The 27,599-nt window shown below is 48.1% G+C and overlaps 1 pseudogene; it reads right to left on the bottom strand.

Moving 5' to 3' along the window:
* Nucleotides 1–3,430: 3,430 nt before the first annotated feature.
* On the bottom strand, nucleotides 3,431–16,615 carry LOC137419579 (uncharacterized; annotated as a pseudogene).
* Between the last annotated feature and the right edge of the window lie 10,984 nt (nucleotides 16,616–27,599).

Raw genomic sequence — 27,599 nt, forward strand, 5'->3', positions numbered from 1 at the left:
CAAGGAAGGACTTCGCACGACGGAGGATGCCCAGTCGGCGACAGGCTTTGGAGGCCAGCTTGGAAATGTGGTTTTCCCAAGAAAGATCATGGCAGATAGTGAGACCCAAAAGCTTGAGCGACAGAACTTCTTGGAGAGGATTGTTGAGAAAGTAGATGGGAGGGTTGTCCAGTCGGTCCTTTCGGAGAGACATTGTAAGAGTGTGAGATTTGTCAGGATTGAAAGACATGTTCCACTTGTTTGACCAGTCTGTGATTTTGTCCAGGTCTGCAGAGAGTGAGGAGGCTGCAGACTGCCGATCTGAGGGATGAGGAATGGAGCGACAGAGAGTAGAGTCATCAGCAAAGAGATAGAGAGGATTTTCAAGAGAGTCAGAGAGATCATTGATGAAGACCAGAAAAAGCACAGGGCCCAGAACACTACCTTGGGGAACTCCAGCCTGAACAGGAAGAGGAGATGAGAGAAACCCATTCAGGGCCACACGTTGACTACGACCAGAGAGGAAGTCCGCCAGCCATGCGTGGAGATTTCCATGGATACCAAAGGAGGAGAGTTTGGTGAGCAGTGCAGGGTGCCAGACCGTATCGAAGGCATGTGAAATGTCAAGGGAGACAGCTCTAATTTCCTGTTTGGCATTGAGGACCTCCATCCATTGTTGAGAAAGCAGAAGCAGCATGTCCAGAGCAGAGTGACCAGGTCTGAAACCAAATTGATGATCAGAGATCAAGCCATTGGAGAAGAGGAAAGATTTAATATCTGAAGCAATGATGGATTCCATGACTTTGCTGATAATTGGGAGAAGGCTGATTGGTCTGTAGTTGCTGGGATCTGTTTTTGCACCTTTTTTGTGCAAACCGGTGATGTTGGCTGATTTCCAAGCAGATGGCAGATGACCTTGAGCAAAAGAGAGGGTGAAGAGAACAGAAAGAGGGAGTGAAAGAGCAGAAGAACATGATTTTAGGACCCGTGGGCTGATGCCGTCAGGACCAGTTGCAGAATCAGAGTCGAGGGTTGACAGAAACTTTTCCACCTTGTCAGGAGGAAAGGACACAGAGTCCAGGAGCAGCTGGGTACGACTGGGTACGGTGGGTACAGAGAGGGATGGGTTTGGGACACAAGATTTAGAGGCAAACACAGAGTTGAGGCATTCAGCTTTTTCACGTGCGGAGTCAGCCGTTAAGCCGTTTGAGGTGAGGGAGGGGATGGAGGGGGAACAAACACCAGAAACAGATTTGACCAGACGCCACCAGGATTTGGAAGAGGGAGACAGATAAGAGAGTTCGGTCTTGAGAATGGTGAGATATTGTTTCCTGGCTCTCCTGAGGGTGGACACACACTTGTTTCGGGCTTTGTGAAAGGAAATGAGATTTCCTTCCGTTGGATTTGCTTTCCAGGAGATGAAAGCAAGTTGTTTCAGGGCAACAGCCTCACCACAAGATTCCGTGTACCATGGACGGGAGGAAGGGTATGACAACTGAAGACGAGATGGTATAAATCTGTGCATGAGAGAGAGCAATTTACTTTGAAAGAATTCCCAGGATGAGTTGATGTCAGAGGCGGTAGAGATGGGAGACCAGTCCAGATGATTGATGGCTGCTTGAAGACCGTGCTAGTTGGCCTGAGTGAAATGCCAGACTCATCGACGCTGAGGAGGCTCTCTGAGAATGGTCAGAGAGATGTCCACTTTGACAAGCACATGATCAGAATTGAAAATTGAGAAAGCAATAATCCTGATGTAAATAATACAAACACTGACATGGTCGCTTGCTTAAAAGCTTTGGTGACTGTGTTTAAACAAAATAACGAACCATGAAATGGTGCTTGGAGAAGAACTAAATGTGAACGCAGATGAGGAAGACCTCTATGGTGACTTCGATAAAGAGATGATACAACTGAATCAAATAATGATACAGATGGACGGTGCAGATTCAGAATGATAAGATAAAAGGATGTTATGTATTGTCGGTCTTATAAGGCCAGTGAACTAATATCATCAAAGTTTGAAACCAGGAAAACTGATGTAACTTCAGGCACCATTTTTTAAAAAATCAAACACTATTGTCGAAACTGTTGATTAACCCCTAAGTAGAAAAAAAAAGAAAAAAGAAAAAAGTGGGGAATATCTATGATAAAATGAATACATTATGCATCGCTGATTGGAGCCAGGTATTCCTGTTTGTGATTTTAACCATTATTAATTAATTATTTTAAATGCACGAGTTAAGCATTTGTGAGATAAATGAAGGACTCATTTTATACCTGTTTGGTCATAATAAAAGGAAAATTGTTGATATAGAAGGTAAGATAGTGATTACATTCCTCATTGATTTGTATTACGAGGACCACATAATTTTAAATAATTTTAAATTGTCAATTAATGAATCACAAGGTTAGAGATATCTGAATTGTTGGAGATATCATAGGTTAAACACATCTGGTGTTTTGTCATTATAAATATACATCTGATGTTGGAGCTCATGTCTTTGTGATATATATGAAAATATAATCTTTGAATGTTTCAAAGGAAAACAGAAAACTGTTGAATAAGGAGCTGTAATTAGATAAACATGATCAGTTAGAGCATGGTCACTTAATGATGAGGTGTACTCACTCTATCCGATTCAGAGTGTGTGGAGAGCAGACTCAGATATGGCTGGGTGAAGAGACCAGCTGGCACTTAAAGAAATGAAGTGGTAACTGCTTTGGGAAGAGCTACGAGCAGTAAATCTGGATAGAAGGGGTTAATTTGGCATACACCTCCCTCCAAAGCATGGCAAAGGTACCATCCTTTGGAAGATTTCGAGAAATGATGTTCACCATCACCACGGGGAACTCATGTGACCATTCGTCTGAACCACACTGTTATGCATGAGCTAAGAGCGGCCACCTGCTTCAGTTCGGTGCCTGGAAGACACATTGATGCAGCGGCCAAATGGGAATTAATGTCAACAGTCAAGGGCGTTTCTACTCCAACTGGATGCTTGGGCTGGATGTCATTACTCCATTGACGACCAGGGAACCAAGTCCTGCCTTTGACTGTTGACGAGTGTGGAGTTTTAAGTGGATGGCCTTGTCTTTTCTACACTGGACCTCCATGACTCTGTTGGGTGTTTCTGGTATGGGCTACGGACCACTTGGGCACGATGGTCCTAACGTCTCCATCGATGCACCTTTCATCTCAGGCCCACACCTGGCATCATCTGGATGATCAAGCAACATCACATCTGCACCCTCTGCCCACTCACGTTGTGTGAAAAAGCAGATCAACTGCAACTGGTTGACAGCCTTTGTCAAGGTCTACTAAGACTCACTGCAAGAGTGGCAATGATGCTCCTTACGGAGCAGGGTCATTTTATGATCTTGCCCACCTTCTACGCACAATAGTGCAGGTGCTACCATGACGCCAAAGGAGATGGTCCACACTTGATTTTCAACCGCACAAGTGATCGGTCTCTTTCTCAAACAGAATTCCAGCATTCTCTTTGCAGTAAAACATCCTGGAATCATAATGATCAAATGTTGCAGGTTTTGAACATCGAATCATGCTGACAGGGTCGCCCAGATAATGCTGAAATGGATAAAGGAAATAATGGTGATAACCTTTCTTTTGAACTGGGAAATTTGTGCATGTGTATGAGGTAAAGTTTGTTTGCAGAGATACTTGTGCTGCTAACTGATGTTAAAGCAATGCACATCTGATGGAACAGCGTGTGGTATGTTTTCTGCTGGCACAACATCTATCAGTCATTGCAAATAACGTCATATGGCCGTGTGGTCAACAGTGACTCACTTGAATACAATAAATGGAACTGTCAACAACGGATGGATCAACGAACAAGAAAACGCCTATGAACGACCAGATCTTCTCGTGTGGATGGTGTATGCAAATTGAACATCCAAATTTTGTAATTTGAGTACCTTGTAAATTGTTGTTTCAATTAATTGTTTAATTTAAACAAAAACAAAAAATGAGGGATTGTAGAATTATGAAGACCTCTACAAGACAGGAGTAGGCGAGTTATCGCAGGCATTCAAATTCAAACTTGTCCTGACCCACTTAATTAATAAAATGTATTGTAATGACAATGAGATAGAAATAGTTTAGTTCTTTGATGAATCTTAATAATACTATGCTCTAGTTCATAATGATCTTGTAGAAAAGGAGTAATTATATTATTGAGATGTGTGTATTTCTATGTATTACAAACTTAGGAATTCAAGAGTATAACTGAAACTCTGGCAGTCTCAAACGTTGCCTTGTGATGGAAAGATATTGTTGCGGATTTGAGAATCCTGTTGTAAATATCACCCTGTGTATATGTGATTTCTTGTAAATACCTCCATCAAGTGTAAAGATCAAAGGTCGTCCCCTTAATCAATCGCATGCACGGAGAAAACCACATACCCTTCTAAATAGTTATTTCTTATTCTATGTTAGTTTAAGGCTCTGTTTCCCATTAGTTGACTCTGCATTGCATCGAATGACATAAGATAGATCTCCCCGACACCCCCATGGCCTCTTTAAAGTGCCAGTAACTTTGGGTGGGGTTATTTGCATCACCTTCACCCCAAGACTCCATTGCACATGAGGTCATCTCGGAGCAGAAGGTGGGAGGAGTCAGCAAAGCGCCAGGAACAAGGCGTGGCTTTGCCAACGCCTCCTCGAGGGGCGGGATCGGTGAGCCCTCGCGACCAATCAAGGCCGAGGCGAGCTCACCAATGGGTGTTTCTGAGAGGCCGGCGGCTTGATCGCGACGCGCCTCATAAAAGGGGGTGCGGAAGGACTGGAGAGTCAGATGAGCGAGGGACGTCAGATGACCGAGGGACGTCAGATGAGAAAGGGACTTCAGATGAGCAGCTTTGAATCCACCGTGCTTTGAGTCCCCGCAGCTTTAACCACCGCAGGTTTGAGCTTTAACGGCGGTTCGACCCGCCGCCATGAAGCAAAGCCGCCGTGCGAAGCCGCTCGAGGAGGGTCGGTGGCTGCTCACCTCGAGCTCACACCAACCGGACCCGCATCCTTCCCGCCCTGTGATCCCACCTTCTCATCCGTCCAGCCATCCACCTCCTGCCATTCATTCCTGCTTCATTCCCTGTGTAAGACTGACTGTCGTCTGTCCTTTGTGTTGTCTGGGTATAAGTAAGCTTGTATAAGTAGCATTGCACTGTGTCTTCTTTTCCTTTCTGCCTTTATTTTCGTATCTTTCCTTCTCCTTGGTTATTTTGGTCTTGTAAATAATAGTAATAAATCCCTGTTCCTCCTTACTTTGCCTTTTCTTCACATCCGTTCGTCTTTGTGATTTCCCCCATTGAATACCTGTGGCACGATTTGGCCAACGTTTCAGAATCGGGTTAGTGACTGCTAATGGTTCGGGCCGCGGGCCGCTAATCCGCTCGGCAAAATAACATCTTGTCCGCGGTCTCGAACGAGTTTGCTCACCTGCGTCTCTGGAAGGAGCTGGGCAGCTTCAGGACTCACGTCGGTCAGTCACAGACAAGGGGATTAATCCCCCCTTGGTAAGGGGAAAAGGGCCGACGGTGAGATCATCAACAATATACATATCTTTCATGTGCAGTCTTGTGTAAATACTAAGTAGGGAATAGACTTTTTGAAACAAAGAACAGAACTTCTCTGTAATCAAGTTACCCGCTGAGAAAATAATGGCTATCAAACATCCTCGGCCCCCAATCTGCTCCCTCCCTACTTCTTGCTTCCTAATCAGCGATCTCTGTCCCCCAAATCTACCCCTCCCTAATCCCTCATCAGAATCTCCTCCCCCCTACCCCCTCCGACTTTGAAGACCCAATCATCATTCTCCTGTTGTTCAAAATGATATAAATTGAGCTACGTTCGCTCAATCAGTGAAGAATTCTCATTTCGACCCGGATCCTGTGCTGTGAGTTTTATATATAATGTATTTCTGTTGTAACCAAATGAGTATTTTCCCAGTGTTATTCAAAATATTGACAAGTGTTCATGGCTTGTTTATGTGCATAAACCTGTTCTTCAACAATATAAAGGATTGATTCGTCCTTGTACAGAGTACTGCTCTCACATCTGAGGAGGGTCTAGCTCCATATACTTACTGGACAGAATTGAATCCAAAGTAATCTGATTTATCAACTCTCCCAATCTGACATCAAAACTCCACCCGCTCAAATTACGCCACAAAGTTAGCTTTCTTTCTCTTTTCGACAGATATTACTTCAGTTTCTGCTCCCAAGAACTTGCTGCTTGTGTACCTCCGCCATTAGTGAGACCACAAAATATTTGACAAGCCACTACATCTCATGATTATTGTGTGGCCATTGGCAACTCAAGGGTGGGCCGTTATGATGCTCGTTTCTTCCTCTCCACTGCCAAACTCTGGAAATCTTTACCTTCTCATGCCGTTCCAAACACTTATGACGTTCCCCTTTTTAAAAATCTGATTTTTTACTTCCTCAAAAACTCTACGACTGTTCTCTCTTCACTTTTCTCTCAATGCAGTTTTATTTTACGCCAGCCTCGATGAGGACTATATACTACGTGAGTGGAGCAATCAACATTTAAGAAGAAAAATTGCTAAAATGTGCCGTAAACTTTTTGGTTCACGAGTTATCAAGTGACCACTATATTCGTCATGTGTATGGGTCTGTCTGTCCGCAGCATAACTACCCGATGATGTCATCCAATCTTGATGAAACTTGGGTGGGAGGTTGATATCATGATCGAGTTGTGTCCTGCCGAGAGTGGGCGTATGTGCCCATTTTTGGCGGAGCCACGCCCAGAAAAGACGTCTTTTTCGGGGGTAATCGAGTTCAAGCTACATCTTCTCCGAGGGGTTTGGTGGAATATGACAAGGGTTTCGATATTTCGTGAGGCCAATGTCATGTGTCTAGCCCCATGGAGCTCGATTTTTCATTTTTCTTTTTTTTTTTTGTCATTTTTCACCGAATTTTCAGTATTGTGGGGCTAAAACAAACCTCATAACTGATTATACATTACTAGCAGAAGTACCCGGCATTGCCGGGCGGGGGAGGGGGGAGGGGAGAGGAGGGGAATGGGGGGGAGGGGAGAAAAGGGGGGTGAGGGGAGAAGAGGGGGAGGGGGAGGGGGAGAGGTGGAGAAGAGGGGGAGGGGAGAGGGGAGAAGAGGGGGGAGGGTGAGGGATGGGATGGGAGGGGGAGGGGGAGGGGGAGGGGAGGGGGGAGGGGGGAGGGTGAGGGATAGGAGGGTGAGGGGGGTGGGAGGGGGAGGGGGAGGGGGAAGGGGGAGGAGGGGGATGGGAGGGGGGAAGGGGGAGGGGAGAGGGGAAAAGGGAGGGGGAGGGGAGAAGGGGAGGAGGTAGGGTGGAGGGGGGAGGGAGGCGGAGGACGGAGGGGGAAGGGAGGGGGAGGACGGATGGGGGAGGGGGAAGGGGGAGGGAAGGGGAGGGCCAGTCAACAATGACGTTGCAGTTCTCATGGTCGGAGAGCAGCACAACAATCGCGACATCGACCTGCATCTTCGAAAGAGCACGAAGCGGATTTTGGAGACTCACCGATCCTGTGACCCACGCCCTCCAGTACCGGCGTTGCTGGGCGGGGGAAGGGAGACCCGTACTTTCCCAACCCGTACATTCGCCCTCTAGACTCAAGCTCGTATTCGATTCGTATTCGAAATCGAAAGGGGAAATCCTTCGTATTCGAATTCGTAAACACGAAATATGAATTAAAATTTAATTCATATCGCACAAAAACGACACAAAACACGATCGCATAAAGGTGAAAAAACACAATCACTTTTCGCCCTGAATTACGTGCAAACGTGTGACGGGATGGAACATCACGTGATCGCTCTGAGCGACTCAGCGAGCTGCTCTGGCACCGGCTGAGATTAGCGGGTACTTCGCTGAAATGCGCTGAGGTAAATATGAATAAAAAATATGGATCTCGTCAAATATGGTCTCGGCCATGTTTGTTCCAGGCTCAATGGCCATGTCGATGCCAAATATCAAGCACGTGAGCCTCTTCGTTTCGGAATCTATCGGTAACATTACACACACACACACACAAACTGTGTTTTATATATATAGATTGCAGGAGGGGGTGGTGGTCGATTGTGAGGGATCTGAGTGATATATACAGTATTGTAGGAGGGGGTGGTGGTCGATTGTGAGGGATCTGATTGACATATACAGTATTGTAGGGGGGGGGGCGGGGTGGTCGATTGTGAGGGATCTGATTGATTTTTTTACAGTATTGTAGGAGGGGTGGTGGTCGATTGTGAGGGATCTGAGTGATATATATATATATATATATATATATATATATATAGTATTGTAGGAGGGGGTGGTGGTCGATTGTGAGGGATCTGAGTGATATTTAGTGTTGTAGGAGGAGGTGGTGGTCGATTCTGAGGGATCTGAGTGATATATAGTATTGCAAGAGGGGGTGGTGGTCGATTCCAAGGGATCTGAGTGATATATAGTATTGTAGGAGGAGGTGGTGGTCGATTCCAAGGATCTGAGTGATATATAGTATTGTAGGAGGAGGTGGTGGTCGATTGTGAGGGATCTGAGTGATATTTAGTATTGTAGGAGGAGGTGGTGGTCGATTGTGAGGGATCTGAGTGATATATATAGTATTGTAGGAGGAGGTGGTGGTCGATTCCAAGGGATCTGAGTGATATATAGTATTGTAGGAGGAGGTGGTGGTCGATTCCAAGGGATCTGAGTGATATATAGTATTGTAGGAGGAAGTGGTGGTCGATTCCAAGGGATCTGAGTGATATATAGCATTGTAGGAGGAGGTGCTGGTCGATTGTGAGGGATCTAAGTGATATATAGTGTTGCGGATATGAGGACTGTATTTTTTTGATTGTGTGTATTATTATTATTGTTATTATTATTCTGCGCCTCCTGCCTCCGGAGCTGTGTAAAGGTCAAAGGGCATCCCATAATTAGTCCATAAAGCATCCACACCACAGCTAATCATAGAATACCCCTGTTCAACAGTTATATCTTATTATGTGTTTTAGGGTAAGGCTGTGTCTCCCATTAATTGAAATACTCCATTGCACCAGTGAAAGAGATAGATTCCCTTCATTCCCACTCCCAAAACTTCCATTCCCCCTTTTCGTCAATTGCCATTCGCATTGCCAACTGCATTTTGGGCGGTTTTCTCTTCATCCGCCATTGACCACGAGGCAGGGTTGGGGAAGAAAGGCGGGTCCCCACCTCGTCATAGAGGGGAGGAGTGAGTCAGCCCCACTCAACCAACCACAAACAAGGGGTTGGACTTGGAGAGGGTGTGGAAAGAAACATCGAGGAGGTTCGCGAAGGTTGAGGGGTGGGGCCTATATAACCCACGGCAGGGCGTTTCCAAGAGGAGATGATGAGCTTTTACCGAAACTGTGAGAGAAGTCCAGAGTTGAACTGCAGATCGAGCCACCGAAACTGCGAGAGAAGTCCAGAGTTGAGCTGCAGATCGAGCCACCGCAACTGCATTTTACTGCAGCTGGAGCCACCGCAACTGCATTTTACGGCAGCTGGAGCCACCGCAACTGCAGCCACAGCAGCGTGAGGCCTGGACGGCAGTTTGGAGCAGGGCCGCGAAGGGGCGGCGGCTGCCCAACAAGTCGATTGGGGCAGGACCAGTTGGACCTCCCTATCCCGCCAGCCATCCATCTCCCGCCAGTCCTATCATCATTCCCCGTGTAAGTGTGCTTGTAGTCTGTCTTTTGTCTTGTCCCTGGGTAGTAACAATAAGTCTGTATAAGCTAGCATTTTCACTGTGTCACCTGCGTCTCATGTGCTTGTAAATAAACGTGACTGCTGTCTTTTTGCTTATGTGTGTGCATAGTAAATAAATTTAGTAGTATTTCCAAACCTTTCTTTGCCTTCGTTTTCCTCTTTGCATTCGGTCGCTTTAGAGTTTTCCATATTGGGCAGCCGCGGTGCGATACGGCCAACGTTTGGGTGGAATCGGGTTCTAGTCGGGGAATAACTGTTCGGTCGCGGCAACACCACCGCACGGTAAAATAACATCTTTAACCGCGTCCGTAACAATAGTATTGAAGGAGGAGGTGGTGGTCGATTGTGAGGAATCTGAGTGATATATATAGTATTGTAGGAAGAGGTGGTGGTCGATTCCGAGGGATCTGAGTGATATATAGTATTGCAGGAGGGGGTGGTGGTCGATTGTGAGGGATCTGAGTGATATATAGTATTGTAGGAGGGGGTGGTGGTCGATTGTGAGGGATCTGAGTGATATTTAGTATTGTAGGAGGAGGTGGTGGTCGATTGTGAGGGATCTGAGTGATATTTAGTATTGCAGGAGGAGGTGGTGGTCGATTGTGATGGATCTGAGTGATATATATATAGTCGCGCGGCAAGGAACATCACGTGATCGCTCTGAGCGATCGATTGCAACTCTGCGTCGTGTCATGGGCGTGGCCAACGTGGCCTCATGCTCCCAGGTGATTGGCTAACTCGAGCTCGAGAGAGCCATAATGCGCCACGTTATGGCAAAAAATATGGATCTAAAGATGAAAGGGGAAAAAACCTATGTGGTATGAATGGCAATGTTCGTCGCTGAAATGCGAAAAAAGGCAAGTGCTTTTCGCTCTGAAATACGTGCGAACGCGTAACTGAGTTAATGGCGGCAAGGAACATCACGTGATCGCTCTGAGCGAATCAGCGCGCTGCTCTGCGACCAGTCAGAATCCGTGCATAATATTCCTCGCTGATATGCGCTGAGGTAAAAATATGGTTTAAAAATATTATGAAATCAACCATGTTCTTACCAGGCTCAATGGCCATGTCTGTGCCAAATATCAAGTATGTGAGCCTCTCCGTTTAGGAGTCTATCGGTAACATTACACACACACACACACACACACACACACACACACACACACACACACACACACACACACACACACACACACACACACACACACACACACACAACTGTGTTTTATATATATAGATTTTCTTTCTCATTTCAAGGTCAGTAACCTTCGTTTTGACATTTCCGGGCCTGGCCTGTCTGGGCCTGTTTCGGTTATAGTCCGTCCTTTGTCATTGAATACCACTCGCTCATGAACCATCGGCGTCTCCTGACTTGTAAATATTGAATTTAGGATGCTTGAGTATCAATACAGAATCACTGAACTACATAGGATACATATAGGAGGTCGTTAAAATGTATCTTATTGATAAAAGACAACTCAAAGGCGAGTGTGCGTATGGCGAGGCCACCTTGGCAGCCCACGAGAGACAGGTAACCAAGCTTTTAATGTGGTTAGTCTGTCTTTTCATCTGTGAATAGAATATCTCAAAAAGTTAACTGCTCTCCTTTGTGGCACCTTAAATGATTCCTCAAAGACCTTACATTTGAGAAAGTCTCTGCACAAACCGGACACATGTACGGACGCTATCTCGTGTGAATCCGCTCGTGAGTCCGACAGTGCGTTGATCGAGTGAACCCTTTACCACAAACATTGCATGTATAGGGGCGCTCTCCTGTGTGAATCCGCTCGTGAGTCCGACAGTGCGTTGATCGAATGAACCCTTTACCACAAACATTGCATGTATAAGGGCGCTCTCCGGTGTGAATTCGCTTGTGAATCTGACACTCCGATGCCAAAATGAACCCCTTACCACAAACATTGCATGTATAAGGGCGCTCGCCTGTGTGAATCCGCTCGTGAGTCCGACAGTTCGTTGATCGAGTGAACCCCTTCCCACAAACATTGCATGTATACGGGCGCTCTCCGGTGTGAATTCGCTTGTGAATCTGACAGTCCGATGAACAAATAAACCCTTTACCACAAACATTGCATGTATACGGGTGCTCGCCTGTGTGAATCCGCTCGTGAGTCCGACAGTGCGTTGATCGAGTGAACCCCTTACCACAAACATTGCATGTATAAGGGCGCTCTCCGGTATGAATTCGCTTGTGAATCTGACAGTCCGATGCCCAAAGGAACCCCTTACCACAAACATTGCATGTATAAGGGCGCTCGCCTGTGTGAATCCGCTCGTGAGTCCGACAGTGCGTTGATCGAGTGAACCCCTTACCACAAACATTGCATGTATACGGGCGCTCTCCGGTGTGAATTCGCTTGTGAATCTGACAGTCCGATGAACAAATGAACCCTTTACCACAAACATTGCATGTATACGGGTGCTCGCCTGTGTGAATCCGCTCGTGAGTCCGACAGTGCGTTGACCGAGTGAACCCCTTACCACAAACATTGCATGTATACGGGTGCTCTCTCGTGTGAATCCGCTCGTGAGCCCGACAGTGCGTTGATCGAGTGAACCCCTTACCACAAACATTGCATGTATACGGGCGCTCGCCTGTGTGAATTTTCACGTGCCTCTGAGTTGTTGTTGAAGAACTGAATCTCTTTTGGCACACCTTACAGGTGTACTGTTTCTTTCTTGTGTGAATCTCAAAATGACTCACGAACATGCTTTTATTTTGCATTGAACAAGAATATTCAGTGCATTTGAACTCTTCATCATTGGGAACTTGTCGGTTCCTCTCCTTGTGCCTCTTCAAATCTGCCTTTCTGGTGAAGCTGTGAGAGCACGAGGTGCAGGTGAACTTCTTGATGGGCTTCTTCTGTTCTCCTGCGAAGAGCATTCGTCAATGTTTAAAAATGTCAGCGCCTAGTTTACACTGAATGGAAGCTTAACCTCCCGACGCCAAATTGTATGTTGAGAACATATCAAGTTCAATAATGAACATAAACGCTCTCTAAATAATCTGCAATAAGTTGACATTCTGTAATTCTAGAGCCCACCGAGTCCTGCCATTAAGAAGTGTTTTGTCCCAGAATGTTCTGGGTTGAACCTGTCACTCTCCAAATCATCACAAATTAACATATACTATACAGGTACACAGGCAACGAAATGCAATGAAAGACTATTCTGCCCATCTTGCCGACACCACTGTCAAATCCACAAATGTGGGGGAATTGTTTGAATGGGGTAAAGCGAGGATTTTTTTACTCTGCATGGTTTTGGCTCATGGAAGTGCATTGACGCAGAACAAATCAGGACACAACATAACAAAAGGAACAGCAGGAGAAAAGTGGAAACGCGAACAGCAGGGCGGAGGGAGAAACTAGACAGACGAACAAACGGGGGCTGAAGGACAATGCAAATGGTGGAGAAGATGGATACATTAGCAACATTTTATGGAGGGGTAGAGTGGTTCATCAGGTGTAGAAAAGATCATGATTTTAGATGGGTGATGACTTGAGATAGTGGTGAACAGCTGTCTTAAAGATATGGAAGGAAGGATGGCATTGAGGAGAGAATAGCAGGTGGTTCCACAGGTGGGAAAAAGAGGAATAAAAGAGTGGAGGTGAGTATTGGTTCTGGATTTTGGCATTTTCACTTGGAGAGGGTTGCTGGTGGACAGGGTGTATCTTGCAGAAAGCTGAGGGAGACAAAGCACGGAGAGGGCAGAAGGTGCAAGTCCTGACATGTCACCATCAGGTTTTGGAGGAGGGAGACAAGTTTGAAAGCTCATTCTTAAGATTGGACAGGTGTTGTTTCTGGCTCTCCACAGAAGAGACACACTTATTGCGAGCTTTGTGGCATGATCGGAGGTTGTCTTCAGTTGGATTTGCTTTCCAGGAGGAAAATGCAAGTTGTTTTAAAGCAACTGCCTCACCACAGGATTCAGAGTACCAAGAATGGGAAGATGGGTAAGATAATTGAAGACGTTATCGAAGGCTGGACTGAACGCACGCACAGAAGCAGGCACACCGAAAACAGGCTCCTTTTATCTATTAGATGCCCAAAACCAAGGACACTGCACAAATTGCTTAGAGAAGACAGGACTGAGCCAATGGGACAAGTGTAGGTTCTGTAAGGCAGAAACACAAAGCACAAGCCACTTCCGATGCTGATGTAAAAACCTCATGTCAGAACAGCTGTGCACACAAAGGCACAACAAAGTACGTGGAGATATCCACCGGCACATCTGCAAAAAATTCAATCTCCCTGTTTCAGAAAACTCATGAAAGCATGATCCAAAAGCAATCATTGAAAATAATAACGTCATGCTCATGTGTGACCTGATGTTACCATCTGCGGTGAAGATCGGAAAAAAAGCACTGCGACTGGACGTAGCACTCAGGAACAAAAAGGAAAAGACAGCAATGCTAATTGAGGTTTCAGTAACCAGTGAGTTTGGTCGAAATAATGCAGAAATCAAGAAAATCACCAAATATCAGGACCTCAAGAATGAAGTGAAAAGATCCTGGAAGCTGATGAACGCCAAAATTGCACCAGTGATAATTGGGGCAACGGGAATAATAAAGAAGAACCTTGCAGAGATTAAAAAACCCATCCATGGGAACATTGCCACAAACAAACTGCAGTTGGAGGCTGTATGGAGCTGAGTGGTATGGTATCCATAGAAATCTCCATGCATGGCTTGCGGACTTCCTCTCTGGTCGCAGACAACGTGTGGCCCTGAATGGATTTCTCTCATCTCCCCTTCCTGTTCAGGCTGGAGTTCCCCAAGGCAGTGTTCTGGGCCCTGTGCTTTTTCTGGTCTTTATCAATGATCTCTCCGACTCTCTGGAAAATCCTCTCTATCTCTTTGCTGATGACTCCACTCTCTGCCGCTCCAATTCCTCTTCCCTCAGATTGGCAGTCTGCAGCCTCCTCACTCTCTGAAGACCTGGACAAAATCACAGACTGGTCAAACAAGTGGAACATGTCTTTCAATCCTCACAAATCTCACACTCTTTCTATGTCTCTCCGAAAAGATAGACTGGACAACCCTCCCATATACTTTCTCAACAATCCTCTCCAAGAAGTTCTGTCGCTCAAGCTTTTGGGTCAACCTATCTGCCATGATCTTTCTTGGGAAAACCACATTTCCAAGCTGGCCTCCAAAGCCAGTCGCCGACTGGGCATCCTCCGTCATGCGAAGTCCTCCCTTGGCACCCCTGAGCTCCTCACCACATACAAGGCTTTCATCCACAGCGCAATGGAATACTGTTCTCGCCTCTGGGCTGGTGCTCCTGGCTCACACCTAGCTCGTCTTCACGCTGTTGAAACCAAAGCTTTCAGAATCATTGGAATCTCCCGCGATGAAGCCAACTCCAAGGGCCTTTCACTCGCTCACCACAGGCAGGTTGGTGGTCTTTCTGTCTTCTACCGACTCCTCTCTAGCCTAGGTCCCCCAGGTCTGTCTGTGCTCTGTCCACCAAATATTCCTGCAGGACGCACAAGATCTGCCAGCAACCCTCTTATGGTGAAACTGCCAAAATCAAGGCTCTCTGCTCACCTTCACTCTTTCATTCCCCTTTTCTCCCACCTCTGGAAGAAACTCCCTCACTCTCTTCAATCCTACTCCTCCCTCCAGGTCTTTAAAACAGCTGTTCACCACCATCTCTTATAATAATCCACCATCATCCCCCATCCAAAACCTTGATCTTTTCTACCCCCGTTAATTCACCCCAGATCCACTTTTTTGAAATACCGATTTCTTTCCTTGAAGTCCGAGCAGTCTCCATGTGTTTTATACCTCTTCCCCTCCCCCTCCCCACCCCCTTTCCCATGCCTCCTCCTCCCAAGACCTCTCCCTTCCACAGATCTCCTGATGCCCCTGTTCTCTGCTGTTGTACTTGTGTGTTTGCCTCTCTCTCCCCATCTTGTCTCCCGCTCCCTTGATCATTAGTTTTTTTTTTGTCAGTTTGTTTTTATGTGATTAATGTCAGCTCTTACACGAGCCTCGATCTTGTACACAAAAAAAAAAGGCATCGAGGAGCCAAAAGACCTCCCCCCCCTCCAAGTCCGGCAGGCAGGTATGCTCCCCGAAGGTGAAGACCAATAAAAAAATTTGGTCCAATGGACCAACGGGGACCCCCTAGTAAGGAGTAAAAGCATAACAATGAAATAGACCTCCTTCATTTAAATGTTATTTGGCCATCAAGAAAAAGGTCTTTCATCCATGTTGATGTTTTTTTTTCATATTGTGCCACCAGATCACAGTGCAATCATGTGATATTCATTACTTCCTCGGAAACGACCGACACACGTCGCTGTAAACAAAATGGCCGACACGGCCCATGTGATCAGAATCTTTCGGACCTGCCACGTCGGGACTCTATACATACAGGGACTCTAGTGTGGGTGGTGAATCAGGACATCAGGACTTTTGCAACCTCAGAATGGACTTTCCAAATGTAGGTTTATATATATGACGGTTTTAAATAAAGTTTATCACAAAATGTCCATAATTGTTACAACTCACCATCGTCCAGGTCTCTTCTGGCATCTTCAGGCACAAACGAGTCCGATTCTTCTACCTTGATGCGCATGTCTCCAGTCGGTCGTCCCGTCTCCAGGGCGACGGTCCATCCCGATCCTCGCCCCGCACGGCACGGCTCCATGCAGCGACAGAGCTCCGCGTACATGGTGAAGGTGAACTTTCGTGTGGCCAAAGCACAGAGTTGAACCCTCACCGGAGCGGGCTCGGCTCGGGCACAGAGAGCCCCGAAGATCTCGATCCCCATCTCCGTAACCAGAGCTCGGATAGACTCCTCTGATAGACCCTGGATCTTCAGCCAGGCCGGGATGAGACCGAGGCCTCCCAGATCTCTCACCGACTCCATTGTCCATTAGGAACTCACATCGAGAGATTCAAAATAAATAAATAAATCGCACATGTTTCACTTCCAACATGTCGCAGATCTTCAAGAACTTCGCGTTGCTACTGCAGATCGTGGGGGGGGGGGGTCGATTTTTGAAGTGTGCACCCATTGGTCGATCAGCCGCCTGAACACACCTACAGTTGTCTCTTGACTCCACCCACCCAAGGCTGAGACGAAATGATATTGCCTCCATCTTGTTTCCAAGTTGGCCTAACATTACGCTTGTATAGGCCTCTGCTGATTATACACCGTCCAGCTTTGTTACGTCAGATTTCCCATGGCTTTCTTTGGGCTAAGTGTAAATTATAAATAAAGTTTAATTAAGCCCGCACACGTTTCCCATAAAAGTATTGTTCCTTAATATTTCATCGTCACCATATGCGTGTTTTCGAATCGACTCATTGCCGGATTTTAACCCTCTGGTGTCTTCAAGCTGATTCTATCGGCTTCACGCATGCGCCGAAATGTCTCCAAGCCGAATTTATTGGCTCTGGCCGCATTCAAATTTACCGCGCAATTACCGCCTCCTGGATTCGATGTGCCTGCTGTCAATCCGCAAATGATTCAGGTGTACTGAAGCGCTGTGCTACGCGCGCTACTTGTTAGCAAGGAGGAAGCGGACAACGCGGGAAGTTGAAAGAGTCTTTATTACAAGAGCTCCACTGTAGCACTCGAGCGCTCCGGGCTGCGCGCCCGGTGTATATCCCGAGGCCACGCCTACCCCAAGGGCGTGGCCGCCACCCACTTGGTGCGCGGAATGATGCCATCACGCCAGTGAGCTTTCGTGTCTGCCACACGCGCCCCCCCAGAATTCCCGCGCACCTGGAGGGCCAGTTTGCCGGGCAAACGGATGACCCGTCCGAAATGCCCTCTGGCGACTGGCGGCATCCGGGGTGCAGGGATGCCAGCTGGGATGCCTCCGGCTGTACCCGGGATGGGTGCCGGACCAGGGGGCGGCGTGCCGGGGGTCTGCCCGCAGGGGGGCAGCCTCGACGCGGGGGCCGAGCCACAGGCGGTGGGTGGTCCACGTCGAGGTGGGCCGGCTTGAGGCGATCCACTGAGATGCGGTCGGGAGTACTGCCAATGTCCAAGGTGAAATGTTTCACCCTGGTCTCCAGCACGTGGAAAGGCCCATCGTACGGGGGCCGCAGTGGTGTCCGGTGGGCCTCGTGCCGGACGAAGACGTACTCCGCGGTGCAAAGCTCCGGGGCGACGTGCGTAGGTGGGTGCCCATGGTGCGCCGTCGGCACCGGGGCGAACCTCCGGGCAGTCTCCTGTAGCGCGGAGCGCTCCTGCGCCGCGGACCATGGTGCCGTGGGGTCGGGGAGGAACTCGCCCGGCACCCGCAGCGGTTGTCTGAAGACCAACTCCGCCGCGGATGCGCAGGTTGTCCTTGGGCGCCGTCCGGAGGCCCAGCAGGACCCAGGGGAGCCTGTCGACCCAGCCGCCGTCGCAGAGGGTGGCCCGGAGCACGGCCTTCAATGAGCGGTGGAACCGCTCGCACAGGCCGTTGGCCTAGGGGTGGTAGGCCGTGGTTCGGTGCAGCTGGACCCCGAGCCCCCGTGCGACCGCCCCCCAGAGCTCCGAGGTGAAATGGGGGTCGCGGTCGGACGAGATGTCCGAGGGGGCGCCGAACTGGGCGACCCAGGTGGTGATGAACACCTGCGTGACGTCCGCCGCCGTTGTCGCCGCCAAAGGCATGGCCTCCGGCCACCGGGTGGTGCGGTCCACCATGGTGAGGACATGGGTGAAACCCCGCGAGGGGGGCAGAGGTCCCACCAGGTCCACGTGAACGTGGTCGAACCTACGTTCCGGCACCGTAAACGGGGCCAATGGGGCCTGGGTGTGTCGGTGCACCTTCGCGCACTGGCACGCGAGGCACGTCCTGGTCCAGCCGCGGACGGCCTTCCGGAGGCCATGCCAGACAAACTTGTCGGCGACCAACCTCTGGGAGGCCTTTGTGCCCGGGTGGGACAGGCCGTGGATGGCGTCAAAAACCTGGCGCTGCCAGCCCGCGGGCACGATGGGGTGAGGCCGCCCGAAGGAGACGTCGCACAAGAAGGCCCTGCCCGCGCCGTCGAACAGCACCTCGGTGACGCGGAGGCCCATGACGGCGGTCCGCAAGGCCTGGACGCCGGGGTCGGCGGCCTGGTCCGCCGCCATCCGGGCATAGTTGATGCCAAGGTGGACTGCGTGGGCGACGGACCGGGAAAGGCAATCCGCCACCGGGTTGTCCTTCCCCGCGACGTGCCGGATGTCCGTCGTATATTCGGACACGTCCGAGAGGTGACGCTGCTGCCGGGCCAACCACGGCTCGGTGACCTTGCCCATCGCGAAGACCAGTGGCTTGTGGTCGACGAAGGCCGTGAACGCACGGCCCTCAAGCAGATGGAGGAAGTGCCTGACCGCCAGGTGAAGCCCGAGCAACTCGCGGTCGAAGGTACTTTAACGGCGTTCGAGCGGGCGAAGCTCCCGGCTGAAGAACGCCAGCGGTTGCCAGGCACCACGCACCCATTGCTCATGCACCGCGCCCACTGCGTAGTCCGAGGCGTCGGTGGTGAGGGCGATCGGTGCATCAGGCGCCAGGTGCGTGAGCATGGTGGCGTTAGCCAAGGCGAGCTTCGCGCCCGCAAACGCCGCGTCCATCTGCTCGGTCCAGGTAACGTCACCTTTGCCCGGCTTCCCACGGAGGGCCTCGTGCAATGGGCACAGGAGCTGGGCGATGCGGGGTAGGAACCGATGGTAAAAGTTTACCATGCCCAGGAACTCCTGGAGCCCCTTGATCGTGCGGGGGCACGGAAACCCCTTCACCGCCTCCACCTTGGCCGGTACGGGGACGGCCCCGTGCCTGGTGACGCGGTGCCCCAAAAAGTCGATGTCGGCGACGCCGAACCGGCACTTGGCGGGGTTCACGATGAGGCCATGCTGGCCCAGGCGTTCGAAAAGCGTGCGGAGATGGTGAAGGTGCGCTTCGCGGGACGCGCTGGCGATGAGGATGTCGTCCAGGTAAACGTACAGAAAATCCAAGTCGCGCAAGATGCTGTCCATTAGTCACTGGAACGCCTGAGCCGCATTTTTCAAACCAAAGGGCATCCGAAGAAATTCGAAAAGTCTGAATGGCGTGATGACCGCCATCTTCGGGATGTCCTCCGGCCTGACGGCCCTCCTCTAACCTGACGTGAGGGCCGTCAGCAAGCCGCTCGGTATGAGGTCCACCTTTGAAAAGAAGGACATGCCTACCAACCGGATGGAGAAGTCCTGAATGTGGGGGACGGGGTAGCGGTCGGGGGTGGTGGCGTCATTGAGGCGCCGGTAGTCCCCGCACGGTCGCCACCCCCCGCCGTGCTTTGGCACGATGTGGAGCAGCGACGCCCAAGCACTCTTGGAGCGCCGCACGATGCCGAGCCGCTCCAGCGAAGCGAACTCCGCTTTAGCTACCGCGAGCTTCGTCGGCTCGAGGCGGCGTGCCCGGGCGTAGACCTGTGGCCCGGCGGTGGGGATGTGGTGTTCCACCCCGTGCTTGATGGCCCCCGCCGAGAAGGTGGGCCGCGTGAGGGCCGGGAAGCTGGCGAGGAGGCGGGTGAATTCGTCCGCTGCCGGAAGCGTACAGATCAACCTGGCCGGAACTGAACTGCTCAGCAAGCCACTCGGCGAGCCGCTCGATGAGCCGCTCCGGGAGCTGCTCAACGAGGCGGGCAGCGCGCAAGCGAGCGAGCTGAATGTCTCGGCCTGGACAAGCCTTCTGTGCTTTACGTCCACCAACAGGCCATTGGCACAGAGGAAGTCCGCGCCAAGCAGTGCCATAGGCACGTCGGGAGTGACGAACGACCACCGGAAAACCTGCCCTCCGAACCACAGAGAAAGGCAGCGTTTTCCTTATGTGCGAATGGACGTACCGTTGGCAGCAAGCAGCGCGGGGCCCCGGCCCGCAGTATGCTTGTCGGTCGTACCGGCGGGAATGACACTCACCTGCGCTCCCGTGTCGCACAGGTAACGGCGCCCGGATAAGGTGTCCGTGATGAACAGTAGGCTGTTTGAACGGCCGGCGCTCAGTGCCACTACCGAAGGCCGTCCCGGGCGTTTCCCGACCTGCCGAATGAGCACGGCGGGCAACATTGCCGAGCCTCGTGGCCGAAATGGGCGTGGAAAAAACACCAGGTTGGCGGCGGAGGCCACGGTTTTCTCCGCGGCGGCGGTGGTGGGCGGGGCGTGGTGGCGGCCGTGTGGTGTGCATCAGCATCAGCCACGAGGTGTGCATCAGCCTCGGGATGCGTGACGGCCGCGCCAAAACTCGCCTGCGTGTCCAAAGCCGCGAAGAACTTGTCGGCCTCGGCAGCGAGAGCTCGGGGTTCCGTCGTCACAGAACCGGCTTCTGCCTGCAGGAACCAAACTTCAGCTTGAGCCTCCCAGAACTCGGGGAGTTTGATTGTGACCGTGTTGGTTGCCATTGCTGTGGTGGGTTTGGGTGGTCAGCGACGGCTGACCAGAACGTCGGAGGGTCACCAATGAAGCGCGGTGCTACGCGCGCTACTTGTTAGCAAGGAGGAAGTGGACAACGCGGTAAGTTGAAAGTCTTTATTACAAGAGCTCCACTGTAGCACTCGAGCGCTCCGGGCTGCGCGCCCGGTGTATATCCCGAGGCCACGCCTACCCCTCGGGCGTGGCCGCCACCCACTTGGTGCGCGGAATGATGCCATCACGCAAGTGAGCTTTCGTGTCCGCCACAGTACAATTCAGCGATGGGGGGTGAAGACCTCGGCGACAAAAAGATTTCCAATTATATGAAGGAAGCCCGCTGCCACAAGTGGTATCGGAAGGTGTTTTTCAATTTATTCCAAAGGGCCAACCTCAACTCTTATATCATTCTTTGAGGTTCTGTGAGGACCTCGTGACCACAGAGAGAACCATTCGCATGTTTCCCAATAACAAACCTTGGGTTACCGCTGAAGTGAAGGCTTGTTTGAAGAAGAAGAAGCGTGCATTCCTGAAGATGGATGACTCGGCCCTCAAGGTGGCAAAGAAAGAATTGCGCCCTGTCATTGGCAGGTGTAAACGGTCGTACACGGATAATATTGAAGAACAGCTACACGATGGTGATGCTCGTAACACTTGGAGGGGACTCAGGCATATGATGGGCATGGATGAGAGGCTCAAGGATGGTAGATTGTCCACTAATGTTGTAGATTCCAAATTTGTGGATGAATTGAGCGACTTTTACGTGAGATTTGATGTTCCAGGAAACCGAGTAAAATGTGAAGCTCTCTGTGAGGATCTGGATACTCGAGTGTGTCCGATACCTGTAATTTGTGAACCTGATGTCCTGAGGTGTTTTAGGGCGTTGAGTAAAAGGATGGCTTGTGGCCCAGATGGCATTAAGTCTTGTAATCTGAAAGAGTTCTGTTTAGAACTTAGTCATGTTTTTACTCGATTGTTTCAGTTACTTTTGACGACTCACACTGTTCCTATTTGTTGGAAAAAGTCCATTATTATTCCCGTGCCACAAAAGGTTCACCCAAGGCAGCTCAATGATTCTCGACCTGTTGCCCTTACCTCCATCTTGTGTAAATGTATGGAGAAATTGATGGTGATGTTTATAGCATCAGATGTAACTCGTAAACTGGATCCTTTGCAATTTGCATACAAAGCAAGACGAGGTGTTGAAGATGCCTGGCTCAGCTTACTTCATCTAATCACAAGTCACCTTGACCAGAATGGAACCTATGTCCGCGTGTTATTTATCGATTTCTCGTCAGCCTTTAACACCATGCAGCCATTTACCCTTCTGAACGTGTTGAGTGACCTGTGCCTGAACCCCCATATCATACTCTGGGTGGAAAGTTTTTTACGGGACCGTCCTCAGCAGGTGAGGGTGAATGGTAGCTTATCAAAGTTATCAATCTTGAATACTGGTGCTCCACAAGGCGGTGTATTGTCACCTCTACTGTTCAGTTTGTACACCAATGGATGCGTGGCTCTTAAAGAAGTTTGTAACTTTATGAAGTATGCAGACGATACCGCCATTGTTGGCTGTCTTTCCGATAAACATCTTTTGTATCTTTACCTTGTGGAAGTGTAACTCAGTGTAACTTATTAATTGGCACTGGTAACTTATTAATTAACACTGGTAACGAAGCAGATACATTTTACCTGCAAACTCTGTGAAAGACGAGTTCGTACATGAGTGTCAGGAATGTGCCCGAACATGGTAATCTCTTGTCCACCTGGTCACAGCCCCTGGCTGGAGCACCCCCCTATCGTTTGGTAAACGGAACTCACAGCAGGAGGGGAGCGAGCTGATGCCAGGACTTGGTGCATGCATGACCTCGGGGCATTAGCGGAGAAAGGATTAACGTTCAGCGGACAGGGGATTAAGTCCAGTTTGTCCATATAAACGAGAACAAACGTTGAGTCAAAGGGACTTGTGAGCAGAAGCTCTGACCGACGGAACGGACGAGGACTCATCATCAGACCCTCTGCCCGACGGGAGTGGCGGAGGAACATCGGCCGAACGAGAAGGACAATGCGAAAAGAGTTAACCTGGTCCATTGAATTAAGCGGTATTATTTGATAATTGGAATGAAGTGAAGAACCAGTTAATAAACCAGACCTTTTGTAAAACCTGTGTCCGGTCATTGGAGTCTTGAGTCTCCCCCAGTACTTCCCCTACAATTTGGAGGCACCGCTGACATCAATTGTACAAACAAGTCTTTAAAAGGTGAGTGTGGCTTGTTTTTGTCCAATATGATTTACGAACTTGGAAATAGTTTTGTACATACATGGGGGAGGAGGTGGTCCTGGGGGTTCCGTGCGCACCGATGCCGCGTTATAGGTGGCGTGACCCATCACGAATGGTACTTCGATAAACGACTGTAGCTATTATTCGTGTTTTTTCTAAATGATTTCTGTAAATACGTATTTTTTGCGCTGTCTAAATAAAATGCACCAGGTCGGCGCTGGTCATTAAAGGCCTTACTGTGACCTGGGGGCAAACGGAGCATGCGTGCACCATGCGACCATTTGCTTCCAAGACGTGTAAGGTCGGTACACTCGTTTACACACCCGTACACGTGTAAAGTAGTTTTTTTTTTTTTTTGCACTTGTTCAAAACACGCGACTTGCTCAGCGGACAGGGAGCCGGGAAATGGAATTATATTTATATATATATATTTTACCTCATTCCAATTTATGGTATTGCGACAAAACGGCTTATATCTTTGGAACGACTGGTCGGATTTAGACAAATTAAACGGAATTGTGTAGGACGAAAGCCGTGGGTCCAAAGTAAAAAAAAAAAAGGAAGCAAAGCCAGGGCTGTTGCTTTTTGTGTATTTTCTCTGTGCCCCATACTCGCAGATTTGGTTGGTACAAATATTTTATTGAAAGGTGAAAGATACTTTTGTGGAAAGCAATGGCAGACCACCCATTGTCACCACTTTCATGAGCTCAGAGAAATAAAAAATTCCAAATTCCACTCTGATGGCTCAGTGGAAATCGGCAGCAGAGTGGGAATCGGCAGACAATGGAACAGCTAGCGACGAGTGTTTGTGAGTAACAACCACCCTCTGGTCGAGGCTCATAGGAGGGGTGATGCTTACTGATTCGGCACGCTTACAATAGATATTAATGGCGAAGGTTGTGGTTGGTTCGATTTAGCGAAATGGACGTTCTTTGAACGGGTTAAATGAGAATTTTCATATTGGATGTCAAAGCAACGAAGAGTTTTGTGGGATTATGGGGTCATATCGCGACATCATGGAAAAGCTGGTGTAAATGGTGGGATGTCAGAGGTAATGGTGTGGTTTAATGTTCACACTGTTTTGGAAAATAATGCTCGATGCAACATGATCCTAAAAAGAACCCATCCCTACATCTAAGGATCAGGAAGGGAAGGAATGGAAAATTTGAAGTATTAAAGTTACGGAACTCAAAATGTCTGGGTTTGGATGTAGTCATTAAAGGATTGAGTCATTCATTGGTTTGATGATGGTCCTAATATTTTGATAAATGTTTGATAATGGTCCTGGTAATTTTAGTCCTAGGAATAATATTGCTAGTGTTTTGTCTGAAGATTTTAATGGGATTTTAATAGGATTTTAATGGGATTTTAATAAGATTTTAATGGGATTTTAATAAGATTTTAATGGGATTTTAATAGGATTTTAATGGGATTTTAATGGGATTTAATGGGATTTTAATGGGATAAATTGGGAACATTCAAATGTTGGGTTGTGCTAACGTTTCCACAACGTCGCTACAACGTTTCACTTTCGTTGTTGCAACGTTTTGCTCCAACGTTTTGGGAACATTCAAATGTTGGGTTTTGCTAACGTTTCCACAACGTCGCTACAACGTTTCACTTTCGTTGTTGCAACGTTTTGCTCCAACGTTTTGGGAACATTCAAATGTTGTGTTTTGCTGACGTTTCCACAACGTCGCCACAACGTTTCACTTTCGTTGTTGCAACGTTTTGCTCCAACGTTTTGGGAACATTTAAATGTTGTGTTTTGCTGACGTTTCCACAACGTCGCCACAACGTTTCACTTTCGTTGTTGCAACGTTTTGCTCCAACGTTTTGGGAACATTCAAATGTTGTGTTTTGCTGACGTTTCCACAACGCCGCCACAACATTTCACTTTCGTTGTTGCAACGTTTTGCTCCAACGTTTTGGGAACATTTAAATGTTGTGTTTTGCTGACGTTTCCACAACGTCGCCACAACGTTTCACTTTCGTTGTTGCAACGTTTTGCTCCAACGTTTTGGGAACATTCAAATGTTGGGTTTTGCTGACGTTTCCACAACGTCGCCACAACGTTTCACTTTCGTTGTTGCAACGTTTTGCTCCAACGTTTTGGGAACATTTAAATGTTGTGTTTTGCTGACGTTTCCACAACGTCGCCACAACGTTTCACTTTCGTTGTTGCAACGTTTTGCTCCAACGTTTTGGGAACATTCAAATGTTGGGTTTTGCTGACGTTTCCACAACGTCGCCACAACGTTTCACTTTCGTTGTTGCAACGTTTTGCTCCAACGTTTTGGGAACATTTAAATGTTGTGTTTTGCTGACGTTTCCACAACGTCGCCACAACGTTTCACTTTCGTTGTTGCAACGTTTTGCTCCAACGTTTTGGGAACATTCAAATGTTGTGTTTTGCTGACGTTTCCACAACGTCACCACAACGTTTCACTTTCGTTGTTGCAACGTTTTGCTCCAACGTTTTGGGAACATTTAAATGTTGGGTTTTGCTGACGTTTCCACAACGTCGCTACAACGTTTCACTTTCGTTGTTGCAACGTTTTGCTCCAACGTTTTGGGGACACTCAAATGTTAAGTAAATCGGATAAAAATTCACGAGTTATTTAATTATTAGCGATTAAGGAAGTACTTATTTAATTAATTACATTACAGTAATTACCTGAGGTAATTACAGTAATTACAGTTCCGGTAATTACAGTAATTACAGTAATCATTACAGTAATTGCAGTAGTCTTATTACAGTAATTACATTACATTAACTCAGGCACCTTTTGAGTAAGGAAGCTGATATTTGGACATGACATTGACCAAGTGATGTGGCTGTCAAGGAAAATTTTGATTTATTGATTTATCATTTAATAAATTAACTCGTTGATTTATAAATGACTTATTTAATTAAAAGTCCTCAGAGATACATCTTCGGATGAAATACTTGCAGATTGGTTATGCTATGAGCCAATTGATTAAGGAAAATATTTTGTGATGGCCATATTGGCAATTTCGTGGCCATATTCGTGGCAACTCAGTTAGTGCCACTGCACCTTTAAAATGCATCCCTGCGTTCATTTTTCGATCGATTGAGTTGAAATTTTGAACAATCGGATCTGGACTGTCGTTGTTAACGACTCTAGCACGCACTCGTCCAATCAGGATGGAGCGGTATGGTCCCCGGATTATCACTGCCTGCAGTTTTAATTAGTTTTACTTTTTCTCTTGGTCATATAATTTTGAAGACATGCATGTCATGATATAGGAAATGTTTGTTCTGTTGAACGAAATAAATGTTGTTTATTTGTGTGGGTGTGTATTTTTGTGTATTTTGGATATATTTTCACAACTAATTCCAGTTATCGTCCTGCAAAATGTCTGCTCGTTCTTTTTCCTTTGAGTCGTAAATTCCTGTTGAATTCTCATTAAAATGCGGAATTAAGTACGCTGTGTGATGATGGAGATCCTTGATGACGAATCAGGAATAGTGAATGAGCAAACAAATATCACGGATGGTACACCGGATAAGGAAAATGTAGATGAAACCCCGTTTGCTCAGGTGCTGTGCAGCGCTGCACAAAGATCCATATGAGCGGGGCCTGGGTGCTGTGTAATTAGTACACAAAGAACCAATTACTAGGGTGCTGAATAAACACAAAGATCCATTTTTTGAGCTGGTTCTCCCGGTGCTGTGATTTATTCAAAGAACCAAATTTTGTAAGAATTAAGATATGATTTTGTCGACATTATAAATACTTTAATATATGTAACGATTTTTGTAACGATCGTCCTGCAAAAGGTCTGCTCATTCTTTTTCCTTTGAGTCGTAAATTCCTGTTGAATTCTCATTAAAATGCGGAATTAAGTACGCTGTGTGATGATGGAGATCCTTGATGACGAATCAGGAATAGTGAATGAGCAAACAAATATCATGGATGGTACATTGAATGATATGATTGGATATTCTTGACAATCATGGAAGAAGTTGAATGATATGATTGGATATTCTTCACACTTATGGAAGAAGTAGAATGATATGATTGGATATTCTTCACACTTATGGAAGAAGTAGAATGATATGATTGGATATTCTTGTCTCACGAATGAAGGATGAGTTGCCTTTAGTGGTTGCAAAGAAAATTTGTGGAGACCAGGCAAAATGGGGAAATATGTCAGATATGACCCTAGGACAGGACGGTGATT

Source organism: Myxine glutinosa, chromosome 1 (assembly GCF_964187855.1).
Source record: "Myxine glutinosa chromosome 1, kmMyxGlut1.1, whole genome shotgun sequence".
In the NCBI taxonomy this organism is placed as follows: Eukaryota; Metazoa; Chordata; class Myxini; order Myxiniformes; family Myxinidae; genus Myxine; species Myxine glutinosa.